Source organism: Pseudorasbora parva, chromosome 21 (genome assembly GCF_024679245.1).
Source record: "Pseudorasbora parva isolate DD20220531a chromosome 21, ASM2467924v1, whole genome shotgun sequence".
In the NCBI taxonomy this organism is placed as follows: Eukaryota; Metazoa; Chordata; class Actinopteri; order Cypriniformes; family Gobionidae; genus Pseudorasbora; species Pseudorasbora parva.
The window spans coordinates 32927766-32943815 of NC_090192.1; the positions used below are offsets into that span (position 1 = coordinate 32927766).

General features: G+C 39.3%; 1 long non-coding RNA gene across 1 annotated transcript in view; it reads left to right on the forward strand.

Annotated features, from left to right (window-relative positions):
- Window positions 1-417: 417 nt before the first annotated feature.
- LOC137056306 (uncharacterized) overlaps window positions 418-16050 on the forward strand; it is a 29479-nt gene continuing 13846 nt past the window's right edge. The window contains exons 1-3 of the long non-coding RNA XR_010900293.1: window positions 418-538; window positions 675-773; window positions 1794-1901. This is a non-coding gene — a long non-coding RNA (uncharacterized lncRNA). The remainder of the gene's footprint in view (window positions 539-674; window positions 774-1793; window positions 1902-16050) is intronic.

Here is a 16050-nt window from a genome sequence, read left to right on the forward strand (position 1 = left end):
TTTAATGGCGAGGGAACACAAAGAATCTCCAGTCAATTCCAAAACTGGAATGTGGAACTCTTTCCTGTGTTTCATGGAATCGTCAGGCTGGCATGAACCGCACTGCTCTCAGAGGGTTATATCTAACCCATCGTAACTCTTGTCATGAGCTTGACATTAGGCAGCTCACTGTTTCTTTTTGTGGTTAGTAAATAGATGAAGTAGTTTTTCCTTATGAATTTTAGTTTGAGGAAGAAAAAAAAGAGATTTAAACCGTGATATGCAAGATGTTTTTATGAGTAGCCTATATTTAAAGAGGCCATAGTATGCCCTTGTACAAAGTCTTGATTTTGTTTTGTTTTTTGGTGTACTAGAATAGGCTGCCATGCCAGATTTGTATTTATTTATTTTTTTAATCACATATTTTACTTTGTTGCAGCACCTCTTTTCCCAGTCTGTCAGTAATGCCCTGTTAAAGGTGGGGTAAATGTTACTTCAAAACCGTTTTAGAAAAAGGACTCGGGCTGAGTGGAATAAGAAACTTGTAGCCAATCAGCAGGTAAGGGGCGTGTCTATGGTGAGAAGAGAGGCTCAGTGCACAACGTTATTCAAAACACACGAGTCACACAGGACGGACATAAGCCAAGAAAGAACTAACATATGCTGGCTTCGTATCGTATTTTTGCTCACTTCAGCGATGGTAAAGACCCGTTCATTTCCACACCGTATGGAGCATCGAAATCCCCTCAGTGTTTCAAGGTTTCAAGCGTCAGCTTACAAAATGTGTCAGACAGGTAAGATACTATACTCCTAATATATGTTTTTTTTCCTCTTTTCATTTATATAACCCATCCGGTCATAATTGTAGTATGTGTCATTAGCTGGACTATCGAGCTTGTATAGGCTTCTAACGTTATCAAGTTGTTCATGAGAACTGTTTGTGTTTTGTGATCGCTTTAACTCTAATCTTGTCATAATTGTAATATGTCGTCAGCTGGACTGTCGGCTCGTGTTCTATTAAGTTGTTCATGAGAACGGTTTGTGTTTTTGTGATGGAAGGGGTGACTTTTTCATTGAATATTCGACCTGGATTAGTAACATGCAGATTCTGTCATAGCTGTTGCTTGGGTTACGTATGTGTGGGGCGGAGCTATCAAAATAGAGCCTAAACCCTTTTTGGGGGTAGGGGTGTGTTTGTTTTGGTGATTTGAAATATCAATAACGGTTACCAGAAAGCACTTACCACACCTTTAAGGTCCTTTTTTTTAATGAAGCCCTTCCTTTCAAAAAGCTTAATATGCACTGATTGACCAATCACAAGTATTTTTTTGGAAATGTCGTGTCCTTTATCAGGTTAACATACCCACGAGTGTCATCTCACTACTAAAGCAACTCAACCAGGCCTCGCCCACATATATTTATGAATGCAGGAATTTTTTCATATGAGGACTATTGTGTTACATTTCTTGAAGAAATCTTCTAGACTACAAGCAAGTCATTTCAGGGAGTTCAGAAACAGTGCTTATTGATTTAGAGAATAACTTACTTCGGATTGGACTTTGTGCTTTTTTTACTTAGCAGACCTTTTTAATGCTCAAACAGCAACATTGCACAAGTATAGAAAGTTGAAAATGTAAGAAAAAGCATTCTTATTACTGCAGGTTCTCTTTAATGCCTTGTTTGTGTGTGTGTATGTGTATATATCTACATTGAACTGCAAAATGACTAATGTGCATCATTTACTTTTTAAGGTTAACATATAATCGATAAGAGCAATGGGAAAAAATAAACATATCTGGTTTTCTGTCCCCAAGGTTTCAAATACGAGACTCCACATAAGCTCGCAATTCATCTCCGGAACAAACTATGGAAAGTAAAGTTGGAGTTGAAGGAGGGATGCCAGAAGAAATAAGGAAAGAAAAGTGAGTTATGTATTTGGCTGTTTATACCTTCAGCAACGTTATTGGTTGCATTTTAAGAACATACTGCTTCTGAACTTTCCTTTGAAACTCCAATATATGACATGTATATACACATATTGTAATTAAGAAAATAAAAGCCCTACGACGTGATGTTTACAATATTCTGACGCATGTCAAGATAGGTCAATAATTCCAGTGAGTCACCACTCTTATAGAAGTACCAGAGTGATGGTTTGGTTTGAGTAATAGCAATCTGAGGAAATAGGCTGTGAAACATATGTTTGTGGGCGATTATAGGGGCTGGGGTGGGCCTGACTGATGTGGTGTGACTTCATCAGCGGTTGATGGACCTTTCTGACCCCACCCATCAGTCTTGAAGTCTTCCGGTCTCCTCCCTCTTCCTTCTTTATGAATCCGAAGAACATTAATCTGCACATATTAATATTCAGCAAAGTAGCATTGGTCCGTCTGTAATATCTTTTGGTGTGTACTATATAGTCTAGCTCTACCACTGAGATCAATTTTAATTTTGAAGACTAGATCCAAAAAAAGCAGCAATATTGAAAAATGATGAATGTTTCAGAAGAATGACGGGGTTAGCTGACAGGAGGAGCATATCTTGTTTTGACATGTTTGAGTGATGGATAAGACGACGTTGCCAAATTTTGGTTGACAACCATTTTTTGTGCATGAAGGTACAGATTTGGGTCGCTGTCACTATACTCACTACCATTCAAAAGAAAAAAAGTTTTAAATTGAAAAGAAATTAACTGTTTTATTTAACAAAGATGCATTGGGGGGGGGGGGGGGGGCTTTTACACTGTTAAAGACTTGGATTCCCATCCTAAACATAGACAAAGTTTCAAAAAGTAATGTTGGACGTTTGATGGAGTATTTCTGTGTCAAAAATTCTCCTTCCGGTTTCTCACAAGTTTCGGAGAGTTTTTTTCGAGTATAGGTCGGCTTGACGTTAATAGAGCGGAAGGTCCTTGTATGGGCCGTACGGGCTCTTCTCCTGGTAGGGTGTGCGCGCGTGTGACTAGAGCGAGAGAGGAAATGCACGTCCATAAAGACTCTCTCAGGTGCAGATCCAGGCGTCGGGCTCCACTTTATTCCTATGGGTGACATCAAGCGACTTCAACGCTTCAGCACAGCATTCCGGGAAGGCAGCGCTGCATTTGAACCGATTTGAACGCAGAAATGACGGAAAGCTTCACAACATCGCTTCAGTCGTGTCACAAAAGTGGATCTCCACCGTTCACTGCTGTCAGGACTTTACCAAATCATACCAAAGAAGTGTGTTTTTGACGGAGCGGTCCCAGCGATAAAGGTTCGGTCCTGCTTTGGAAGCAGCCGGTGAGTAAAACTGCTTCAAATATCTATGCTGTTGGCTGTCGTCGTGTGAGCAAACATCAGTAAACGACACGATCGCTTCGTCATTCAAATGCGCTAACGCACTCTATTGTTGTTCTATGTATAACGTTACACTAGTCTGACGTGCAAAACCGTTTTGCTTGCTACTGCTAAGGTTTAGTCGCATACAATAGTCCATAAACCGAATCATGTCCTCATAAACTGCGAGTAAAGACACACAAATGTTGACAGGCCACTAAATACAGTACATACCACAGAGACGGACGTCCTGCTGTTGCTGTTTCTCCTGTTCAATTTATTTCAGCCTCTGAATGATTCTGGATCATATATCTATTACCTGAGATCGATAGCCATGAGTTTCTCCAAGCTTGAGGACGTCACCACTCGTCATTCTTTAGCTCCGCCCACACGATACGCCTCCAGGTGCTCGTTTTTTTCCGGAAAGACTCGGTACAGCCCATATTTCTTTTATAAATATAATAAAACTAAAGACTTTTCGGAGATATGAAGGATGCAATACTACTCTATAGGTACTCAAGATTGACATGAGATTGACTGAAACTGAGTGTTTCACCCCCCCCCCCCCTCCCCCCCCCCTTTAAATTGATCAAATGTGATAGTAAAGACATTTATTAAAATAATAAGAACTTTCCACAAAAACATTAAGCAACACAACCGTTTTCCACATAATATGAAATGTTACTTCAGCACTAAATCATCATATTAGAATGATTTCTGAAGGATCATTTGACATTGATACTGATGATGAAAATTCAGCTTTGCCATCAGGAATTTTAATATATATTAAAATAGAGATTTATATTAATATTTTACTGTATTACTGTTTTTACTGTATGTTTTTATCAAATAAATGCAGTGTTGGTGAGCATAGGAGACTTCTTTTAAAAACAAAACAAAAATTATCTTTTAAATCCCAAACTTTTGAATGATATTGTACATGCAGTCATATATATTCCTCAGCTGACCAAATTGAGTTGTATAATTAGGCAGGTTTCACACCAGATTCTCCAATATTCACAAGAGAAGCATGTGCACATTTTGCATTCAGCCTGACAGTATTTGTGCTGTGTAGCCAAACTGCATCTTAATAAACAATAACATAATTTCTGGGTTACTCTATTATTTCCTTTAAAATCAGTTATTAATTATATTATTCGAATTGGGATTGAGAACTATGATACATTTTTATTTTAATAAAGTCCAATTTACATGATACTATGGATCACGTTTACATCCAAATGCTAATTTATCTACTCAGAACAGAACCCAAATCCCAATGTTTAGCTGTAAACTGCTTAAATCATCTGGATTCAGTCACATTTAATGAATAAAATGTGTTTGTCATTTTGTGAAAAGATAGGTGATAAACAGGTTTATAGTGAATTTCCATTGAATTCCACTTAACTGCAAATATCACATGCAATGTGAAACAGGCTTAGGCTGAATGTAAACATTGTTGTGTATTTGATCCTGGCCCAAATTCATCATCTCTTCTGCATATTTAACTTTTAAATACTCACTCGTAGTGATATGACCAATCATTCAAACATGACAAACTGCTGGCAGAAGCAGACTTACACACGCCAGAGGCTCTGGTTTGAGAAATGTTCCCTCTGTTATTCTGTGTGTGAGATTGATTGGGGTCTCTGATGAATCTGTTGATTGGTTGGAAGAGTTCGGAGCTCAGCTGGTGGAGTCCACGGGTGCTCACAGTCTGTTCATTTTACAGAATCTTATAGGGATGCTTTGATGATAAAGATAAATGTTGATCCAAACAAATTCACATAGAAATGTTGATTGTGCTAGGAAATCCTGCGTTGTGTCCTCTGGCCTAATAACAGATGGTTGAGTCTGAGAGAAATTCGAGTTGCGTATTTTGTGTATCAATATGGTGACATGAATTATTGGCATGTAAATTATTTAAACGCTCTATTTTTGTGGTGTACTCCCTATATGCCACATAAATAACAGTTGGTGGCTTTATGTCAATCAATCTCTTCCTGTCCAATCAGTCAAATGCCTCCTAGTTAGCTACCAGAAACTAGTTTATATATAACCAGAGGATTTGTAAGTGTGTGTGTCCAAAATGGCATGGAGGCAGTAGAGCATCAGAAGGCCACTCACACCCCAGCGTTCAGCCTCTCTCCTTTAGGAGAGCTTTGATTAATGAGCTCTCATGCTATAATGAAAGCATGTGCAGAGGGGGAAGGATTTCAGCGTGACGCAAAGCTGGCAGGAGTCAGACTTGGGGGTCGGGCCTCCCTTCAGGATCAAACATTATTGTCTCTTTTTCGTTCTCGCAGTCATTCTCCTCATATTTCTCTGTGTCTGACCTGCAGTTACTCATTACCTCTTTTTGAAGTGCCTCTTGTCATGGCTGCTGTTGTCCTTGGATCTCCTCATTCCACATCAACTTCTCAGGATTTAGGCAAATACATCTATCTTCTGTAGTGCGGCCTGCTGAAATGCAAACACCAATGAGAGCCAAGTGGAAAAGTTGAGCTTTCAGAGTCGGAGGTCAATTTGGGGGTCTTCAAAGGGGGGTTGCTCCATCTTTTTTCATGTTTTTTAGACAGGTTTTTATGTAAGAAGCACTGTAAACGCTCCAGCACTTGACTCTGAGAAAAGTAATGCCACTTTGTACACCAGTTATTGTACACTTAGTTTTTTGTCCCCATGAGAAAAGCATCTTATAAATAATACTAAATTGATTTTTGTTCGTTTGTTTTCTTTAGTTTTTTATGTAAAAGTGCAGAAGGTTTTCTGTGATGGGTAGGGTTAGTGTTAGGGTAAGGGGATATAATATGCAGTTTGTACAGTATACAAATCAATATGTCTATATTTAAGCCAACATGGATGTGTGTGTATGTGTGTTTTTCTAGCCCGGTGGGGACTTCAACCTGAATGCACACTAACTCATGGGGACTTGTGTCACCATCAACAAAATGTATAAATGCAGAAAGTGTTGTGTGTTTAGGGCTAGGGTTAGTGTAAGGAGATAGCATATACAGTTTGTATTAGTGATGTGACGGTGAGGACATTTTCTCACCAGTTAACCAACGTGTGCCAACACCATTAATATGGGTATCACCTAGAGGGATGAGTTGTTGAAATTTTTCCCTCTTTTAAAACCTTAAAGTGAAAGTAACGGTTACTTGCGCTAATTCTAAAACGAAAGAAAAATGTGCACAGGCATTCATAATGGTGTGGAGCAGAGCGGGTGTTTTCAATTAATTCCTTTGGAATTTGAGCTTCCATAGGAATGAAGTAAAAATGCTCTCTATAGGAGGCTCATCAAGAGAGAATTGGAGAGAAATCACTCTTTCCGTAAGACATAAACCTTACGATTTTTATTACTATATTAAAACCATAATTCCTTAAAGACCTTTGTCAAGCCAAAATTGCCACCTCTCAATTCAGTTCTGTATGGCGCATGTCTCAGCAAGGCATTGTGAGCCCCTTCACTGATTCTACTGCACTGGAAAGAAAACCGAAATCTCTTTATGATATTTGCTTTGGGCAAACAGTTCAGCGATGTCTAGAAAACCTAAAGTAGAGCTCTCTAGTGAATGTACAGATAATGGATTGATGGGGAAAGGAGAACAAGCTGTAACTGTGGTTTGAGATGTATTTTCAAGGAGAGCGAGAGAGAACGCGAAGAAAATAGAAGGAGAAAGATGAACGTTTTGATGGGCACTGTATCAAGATGAGGTGGGTGGTGTAATTGGTACTACAGCTTGTGAGTTTTGGCAAAGAGTGACCCATCGCTGGGCATGAGAGGGGCAGCATATGGCCCGCTTAGCAAGGGCTTGGCCCACCTTTACGTAACCGACTCCCTCTGTCGCATCCCTAAAGACATGCAGGCGTGTGCTGGATGCCAAAAACCACAGGCTTAGTACTGTTGCCAAATCCACCAAGCCAATGGTTAAGTTAAGAGACGGCCCAAGACTAAGTGTCTTTCATCTTCAAAGTTAGCCCTTAAGGATAGATTGATATTGTAACAGGCTTGTGGTAGCCAGGCTTCACACAAAATAGTGAAGTGGCCTCAATTTTTAGGCGAAGTAAAAGTGATACTGATCATTTGCACATTTGAATAAGTGGTTATCATGTAAAATTGTTTTGGTAAGGATATATAACTACATGACTTAAACATCGAGATGTCTGTGTATTATTTGTTTAAAACAGTAATATTAGAGGAACATTTTCCAATGCAAAGCAGTTTCTCTGACATCAAAACCTTGTAATACATCATTTGATCCAGACCAGGGCTTTTTTTTTACTTTATGATGCCAAGGATCCCCAGATATGACGAACCTTTTATGAGGGACTTCCAAAAATACATCTATATATTTGTGTGTATGAAAAAACATTTAAACTGTTAAGTGTGACATTATAAATACAACATATTGTTTCCAAACTTCAATTGGCTATCGATCAATCAATCAATCAATCAAACTTTATTTGTAAAGCACCTTCCAACAACCAAAAGGAGGACCAAGGTGCTTTACATTTAAAACAGAAGAACATCTACAACATATAATATATTAATACATTAAGCAATAACCAAAGGAACAGTTACACAAAATACAAAAAAAAAATCTAAGTGAGTGTGACACAGTGCTACAGTGTGTTAAAGGCCAGTCTAAATAAATGCGTTTTTAACCTGGACTTGAACAGGGCCAGGTCTGTAAGAACACACAGGTCTACAGGTAAAGTGTTCCAAAGTTTAGGAGCAGCAAAAGCAAATGAATGATCGCCCCACTGCTTGTACCGGGACCTCGGAACAACTAGCCTCATCTGGTCAGCCGACCGGAGGGCTCTGTTTGGATGGTGGACACTTAAAATCTCTGATAAATAAGGTGCCGCAAGGCCATCAAGAGCTTTAAAGGCAAACATTAAAAATTTAAATCATCACGGTAACGAACTGGCAGCCAGTGGAGGGAACAGAGAACTGGGCTAATGTGGCTGTGTCTAGATGTACTGGTTAAAAGGCGAGCAGCTGCATTCTGTACCAGTTGGAGACGATGGAGTGAAGACTGTGATGCCAATGTAGAGGCTATACTTAATGTAGAATTTATAAACTTGAATAAAAAATTATTTGTATAAGCAATTTTCACAATAAATGTATGTAAGCAGCTCACTTACTGCTTTAAGAATACTCCCTTAAAACCTCAATGAGCAAGATAAAGGGGACTATAGTGAGAAAAACTTACTAGAAAGATAAAAAGCAAACATATACAATTAAGTGGAAAGTATGTATACAACAATAAAGGAGAGAAACGTTTAGAAATGAAACAAACATTTAGAATGAATGTTTGGTAGACGTTAACCATTTTTGTCTTTTTATTGTCTAAAATTTTTCGGGGAACCCCATTTTGAAAATCCCTGATCCAGACAGACAGGAAAGTTTTCTTTCTGTCTGCAAAGCATGGGATCTTGAACACAGAAACAACCCAGAAACACAAAGAAAGAATCCATCAGCTAGCTACATGCATTTCTTCCTACAGACCTGGACTATGTCCTCAGAGGCAGCATTCATATTAATATTGTGTTAGACATGAATTCATGCATTACATCAAACATATCTCTATTTGAATCAGCCCTGGTTTGTGCCTGTCTGTAATGCAAGTGGAAACCTGATACTATGCATATAATTAAGAATGCATGCTTAAAATATAACAGAAGTGGTATAGTCACTGTGAAAACAGTATTTGCCTTAAGTCAAATTTTTTTTTTTTTTTTTTGACTTTATAATATTTAATTATAAAGTTTTTGAAGTTTTTTACTAGTGTATTGTTGTTGGTGTTAATGAAAAGTGAAACACCCAAATTCAGAGCAAGAGCCCCAAACCATTGGGGAAATATTTGGTTCTGGTGTGCCATTACGTCTGGGCCTTACATCACTATCTTGGCTCAAATAGTTTCTGTCTGGGCAAACCATGGCTGCTTCCTGTTCAAAAACGCTAGTTAGAAAAGATTTACATAGTGAGTCTCAGCCTCAGACGTCACGCCCACAGAGCGTTGGCTGAACATCTGATGCATAAGGCACACAGAATTTAAAACATCAGTCGACATCTCATTGGTTGACATTTACATTTACATTTAATCATTTAGCAGACGCTTTTATTCAAAGCGACTTACAAAAAAGGGAAGAGTAATAGAAGCAACGAAACAGACAAGGCCAACAACCTGTAAAAGCTGTAAGAAATCTCAATTAATTAGTGTAACCCCTACTGCTCGGACCGGGACTCAAACCCGGGTCCGCCGGCATGAGTGTCGGACGCTCTAACAAGGAGGCTAAAGTCTGCAACCTCTAGAGTGTCTCTTGAGGTCAGAGGAGTGAGGTTTACTTGCACACCAACTACTACTAGCTGGCCTCTGTTACACTCACCCCCCTAAACCTCACTCCCATCCGGGTCACAGCACCAATGTAACCCCTACTGCTCGGACCGGGACTCGAACCCGGGTCTGCCGGCATGAAAGTCGGACGCTCTAACAAGGAGGCTAAAGGCTGCAACCTCTAGCGTCAGTCGCTATAGCGTCTCTTGAGGTCAGAGGAGTGAGGTTTACTTGCACACCAACTACTACTAGCTGGCCTCTGTTACACTAGCACAGTACACAATTTTTTTTTTTTTTTTTTTTTTGGTATATGGTTGCATATACAACCATTATATGCATATATGGTTGAATTCTACAGGATGTCCAGGATACGTGTGTCGTGTTCTTTAATGGTCAGCCTGGAAACAAAGATGTTGTGACACCAAAGCCCCTTATGGAAGAAGCAAGCCATTGTGATTGCCACTGATATAATGAGCACTAATCAGGTTCAACTATGTAAAGTTTGCTGCATATACTCTTAGTTTTACTCGTAGTTTTACACACCGGTCTGTTATTGTAGGGACATCAATGTTACATTTTCAAGCCCCAAAACATGAAGCAGAACAAAAAAAAACTGTAATTGGTTGCTTTACATTTCAGTCAGATGGGCAGTCATTGGCTGATGAAAGCTGCTGAAGTCTGTCGGTCTGATGGTCTGGCTGTGAGTAGCAAAGGTCCTTTATGATAATTTTTAAAGTTTTAACACTTTTTGATTCTTGCCCCATACAATCACCATATACACCGTTCAGCCATAGCATTATGACTATTATAACTTGTGTTGGTCTCCCTTTTGCAGCTTCATATGCAACATACTGCGATGCACTGTATATTCTTACACCTGTCTATCAGAACCAACATTAAAGGGGGGGTGAAATGCTGTTTCATGCATACTGAGCTTTTTACACTGTTAAAGACTTGGATTCCCATCCTAAACATAGACAAAGTTTCAAAAACTAATGTTGGAGGTTTGATGGAGTATTTCTGTGTTAAAAATACTCCTTCCGGTTTCTCACAAGTTTCGGAGAGTTTTTTTCGAGTATGGGTCGACTTGACGTTAATAGAGTGGAAGGTCCTTGTATGGGCCGTACGGGCTCTTCTCCCGGAAGGGTGCGAGCGCGCGTGTAGAGCGAGAGAGGAAATGCACGGCCATAAACACTCAGGTGCAGATCCAGTCGATACAGGCGCCACGCTCCACTTTATTCCTATGGGTGACATCAAGTGACTTCAACGCTTCAGCACAGAATTCCGGGAAGGCAGCGCTGCATTTGAACCGATTTGAATCCAGAAATGATGGGAAGCTTCACAACATCGCTTCAGTCGCGATAAACCTTTAGCGATAAAGGTTCGGTCCTGCTTTGGAAGCAGCCGGTGAGTAAAACTGCTTCAAATGTCTATGCTGTTGGCTCGTTGCGTGAGTAAACATCAGTAAATGACACGATCGCGTGCTTCGTCATTCAAATGCGCTAACGGTTACTCTATTGTTGTTCTATGTATAACGTTACACTAGTCTGATGTGCAAAACCGTTTTACTTGCTACTGCTAAGGTTTAGTCGCATACAAAAGTCCATAAACTGAATCATGTCCTTATAAACTGCGAGTAAAGACACACAAATGTTGACAGTTCAGTTGACATACAGTTCATACCACAGAGACGGACATCCTGCTGTTGCCGTTTCTCCTGTTCAATTTATTTCAGCCTCTGAATGATTCTGGATCATTATCTGCTATAGCCATGAGTTTCTCCACGCTTGAGGACGTCACCGCTTTGCGCACTTGTCATTCTTTAGCTCTGCCCATACGATACGCCTCCAGGCGCTCGTTTTTTTCCGGAAAGACTCGGTACAGCCCATATTTTTTTTATAAATATAATAAAACTAAAGACTTTTTGGATATATGAAGGATGCAATACTACTCTATAGGTACTCAAGATTGACATGAGATTGACTGAAACTGAGTGTTTCACCCCCCCTTTAACTTTTTGAGCCATCTGAGCTACAGTAGCTTGTCTGTTTGATCGAACCACATGGGCCAGCCTTCACTCCCCAATGTGCATCAATGAGCATTGGCCGCCAATGACCCTGTAGCCGGTTCACCACTGTTTCTTCCTTAGACCACTTTTGATAGATACTGACCACTGAAGACCGGGAACACCCCACAAGAGCTGCAGTTTAGGAGATTTGGAGCTCTGACCCAGTGGTCTAGCCATCACAATTTGGCCCTTGTTAAACTCAAATCCTTACGCTTGCCCATTATTCTTGCTTCTAACACATCAACTTTGAGGACAAAATGTTCACTTGCTATAATCAGTTAAAAGTTATTCACTTCACCTCATAATGTTATGTTTGATCTGTCTTTTTTACACATTATTAAGATGGTGCCTCAAAACATACTTGAGTTAATTATGCTGCTCTTTCAATTATTTTTTGCATCCAAATCACTATGTTAACACACCACTCTCTTGTGTACCAGCCGTTCTTATCTAAAGAACTGTAATTAAACTGAAGATCCTCAGAGCTTCATTTGAAGAGGAGATGCTTCACTTTAATTATGCATTCTGTCCTGCCTCAGTCATCGCAGCTGATGAGTGTCTGCCAGCGTTCCGCTCGCTTTATCCATGTTCTGTCAGAACGGAAACACAACAAGGAGAACACAGCTCTGTAGAACCGGAATGGCTTCTAATCCACGTTCAGTCAAGCTGAGTATGTTATCAGATATCAAAGGGCATGCAGGATTAGCCATAAACGTGCATTAACAAAAATGTTATTGTTGGATCCCAGCTGGGCCCAAGCCACTGCAACAACCTGGGAGGCCACTCTACGAAACGACCTTTAAAGTAGAAGAGAGCCTACATGATTGGGTGATGGGAAAAAAATTATAATAACTTAACGCTTACTACTTCCTGTTATAACTTTTGACCTGGAGAAGAGAAAAGAAAACAGTTATGCAAAGGAAAAGCTAATCTGTTTTCTGGTGTTTCTCTTTCTCTTTAGCGGAAGAAAACTTTAATGTCAAGCTAAATGTTTTCATCTTTTTGCAACAAAATAGACATATTATGCTCATACCCATGTGTGGTAAAATAGCTATGAATGTTGGTTGGTAGCTATTTATTTAGAATTTTTTTATGTTCCTTCTCTTTCTATTTTAATATTTTTGTTTACTATTTTTATTGTAATTTATTATATTTAGTATACCATTGAATGTGGCAAGATTTAATGCACAAGGTTTTGGAGCACAGTTCTATCAAAATGTACAGTATATATAATATGCAGACCTAAACAGGACATTTTTTGTTCACCAGGACCAACACATGGACGCTTTTTTGAACTTTTGACTAGGAGTGTATTAAATCAAGCATGTCGTATGTGATCCTATCAGGGCATTCCCTCAGAAAATGTTTAAAGACTCATACTGCAGCAACACTGATTCAAGTACAAAATATTTAATACACACAGGCACAAATAGGATACACAATCATCCATTAAAGCCATCTGTTTTGGGTTTAGAGTAAGTCCTTTCTTTCCGTCAGTGCCATGTTTTTGACCGAGGGCAGGTTAGACGGGGGCTACTGCTCACGGACACTAACAAGACTGATTACAGAAGGGCTATCGGATTTCTCCCTCTCACACACACACACACACACTGGCACATTGAAAGGTGGGGGGCGTGTGGCTCTTCCCCTCATCTGTGAGTGTTTACCGACTACATCTTTGGCCCTAATGACAGATCAGCCCCGGGATAGACCATAGAGTACAGGTCTCATGTCCAGATGTTGAGTGTGTGGAAGCATCACTGTCGGTGTGTATCAGATCGTCCCGATTCGGTGTACACCTGGGGCAGTTTTCTGTTTGTATGTATTTGTTCCCCTTAGTTTCATGCTCCTAAAATGTGTGACTTTAAACAAAGATTTTGGAAGTCACTACCATGTCTTTTCCGGGCCATCATGAGTCTTAATGCCTGCATGTTTATTTGGGCCAAGCTGGATTTCCGTAGTCTGTGCATACACCTGGATTACTTAAAACCCCTTTTAATGACAAAAAGAACAAACTACAAATCCTGGGACTTATTGCTAGTGTGTGTATGTCTCTCCAATTCCTTTTAGTATACACACGCGGCAGTTGCGGTCTGAATGTGTTTGTTTGAGTGCATGCTCTGTTCATTTTTTCAAAATGAGTCTTTCTAAACACGGATTTGGGAATTAGTACTGTATCTTTCCTACACTTTCCAGTCACTCTGTGAGGCAAGTGTACTGCATAAGACAGAACACAACACAAACGAGATATTTCTTTCTTTCAAATAAAATCTACAGAAATTATTTGACCTCAATCGAAAATTTTTTTTTTTTAAATGCTGGTAGTTAGTTACATTTTGAGCCATATATATATTAGTGTTTGTGGGCATTAACATTATGTTTTGTTCTTAATATTGTGTTGGTCCCCCTTTTTATTGCCCAAAATGCCCTGACTCATTAAGGCATGGACGACACTAAACCCTGAAGGTGTTTTGTGGTATCTGTCACCAAGATGTTAGCAGCATATCCTTTAAGTAGCATAAGTTGTAAGCTGTAAGTTGCAAGGTGGGGCATCCATGGATCCCACAGATGCTCGATTGGCCTTCACTCCCCACGTGCATCAATGAGCCTTGGCCGCCCATGATCTTGTAGCCGGTTCACGACTGTTCCTTCCTTGGACCACTTTTGACTTTTACTGACCACTGCAGACCGGGAACACCCCACAAGAGCTGCAGTTTTGGAGATGCTCTGACCCAGTCATTTAGCTATCCCAATTTGGCCCTTGTCAAATTCACTCAAACCATTACGCTTGACACATATATATATGTATGCATATAGTTTTATATAACTAAAACTATAATTTTATTTCTAATAACTTTAATGATATATATATATTAGTACATAGGTTAGTGTATTATATAAATATATTGAAATATATTTTAAAGTACTTTGGGGTACAAACAACATTTGTTTGTTTTTTTAAATAATTTGTATTTTTTTAAAAAATATTTTTCGTTTTCCACCAAAAGAGTCAAAGTGAGTGAATGAGTCAGTAAATTTTGGGGTAAACTATCCCTTTATGTGTTTTTGAAACTAAATACATTTGTAACTTAAACTAAATTTAGCTTGTTTACTATTTAGGATGTTGGTTAATGACCGAATTGTACTTGTTCATACATACCTGATATGACATTAGTGAGTGCAACTATAGATTACACACTATCTATCTCTTTCTCGCTGCCTCTTTCCTCCTTTCACTTTATTTGCTTTGAGATATAGAGTCCTGCCAAACCTTGTACAGTAACGCAGTCCAACTTCATACCTCAGTCAGCATGTTCAGTGCGGTCCATCGAGAGCTTCCTGTGTGGTACGAAGCCCGTGCACATGTATACTGCTGAAGGAAGCTTTCACCAGCCTTCTCCTTACCCCAGCAGGGAATACCAGTATCTGATTAATGTCTTCTGTTTGGCCACAGTCCTCAATCCATTCTCACAGTCGTGTCTGTGTGTAGTGCCCCTCTTACAGCTCTTTAGCTCTGATAGATGGCTCAGTGTGGACTGCAGACACAAACACTTGAATAGGGTTTACTCTGAAAATACAAACAGCGAGAAGTAACGGGTACGTACAGTTTGTCCTCTCAAACCGGATTGAGTTAGTGCAGAAAAGAGTGTGGCAGTGCAGTCAGGCAATAGTATGCAGTCATGCTCCACCAAAACAAATAGCAAAATCATAAAGGCTCAAAATGATATTGTTGTCAAATTTTATTTTACATTTCAGTAAGTGTAAACTTGACAAATTATTTCAGAGATTTTAGTCTGCCAGGTGTTACCAAGATGGCCACCTTCAAGGCAAGTCACTTCAAGAAATGTCTTTAAATCAAACAATTTTTATCTTTATCAATGTTTTTTTTTTTCATTCTTAAATATATACACCCGTATATAGTTGTGAAATTTTTATTCATGGAAAGCCCCTTGAGATGCAACATCTCGTTTTCAAGGGGGACCAAGAACATACAACAGATACAGTACACTCAATACAATACAAAACAAACAAAACATTACAAGACAAATCTGCTCAAAAATCCCCCCTACCCTCCCGGAACCATTTCAGAGTCTGCAGGGTATACAAATGTTTATAAAGACAGCTGTTACAGGAACCATAACAATTACAAAAACTGACAATCAGTTTTCAAAACAAGATATTTCAAGGAACCATTACAATTAAAAGCATTTACAATCAGTTTTCAAATAGTTTAACAAAGAAGTTCTGAAGGAGCCTAAAGTAGTTTTAGATCTCACAGATGGAGGCAGATTATTCCAGTCTGAAGGAGCATTATAACAAAAGGACCATTATAACAAAAGGATATGAT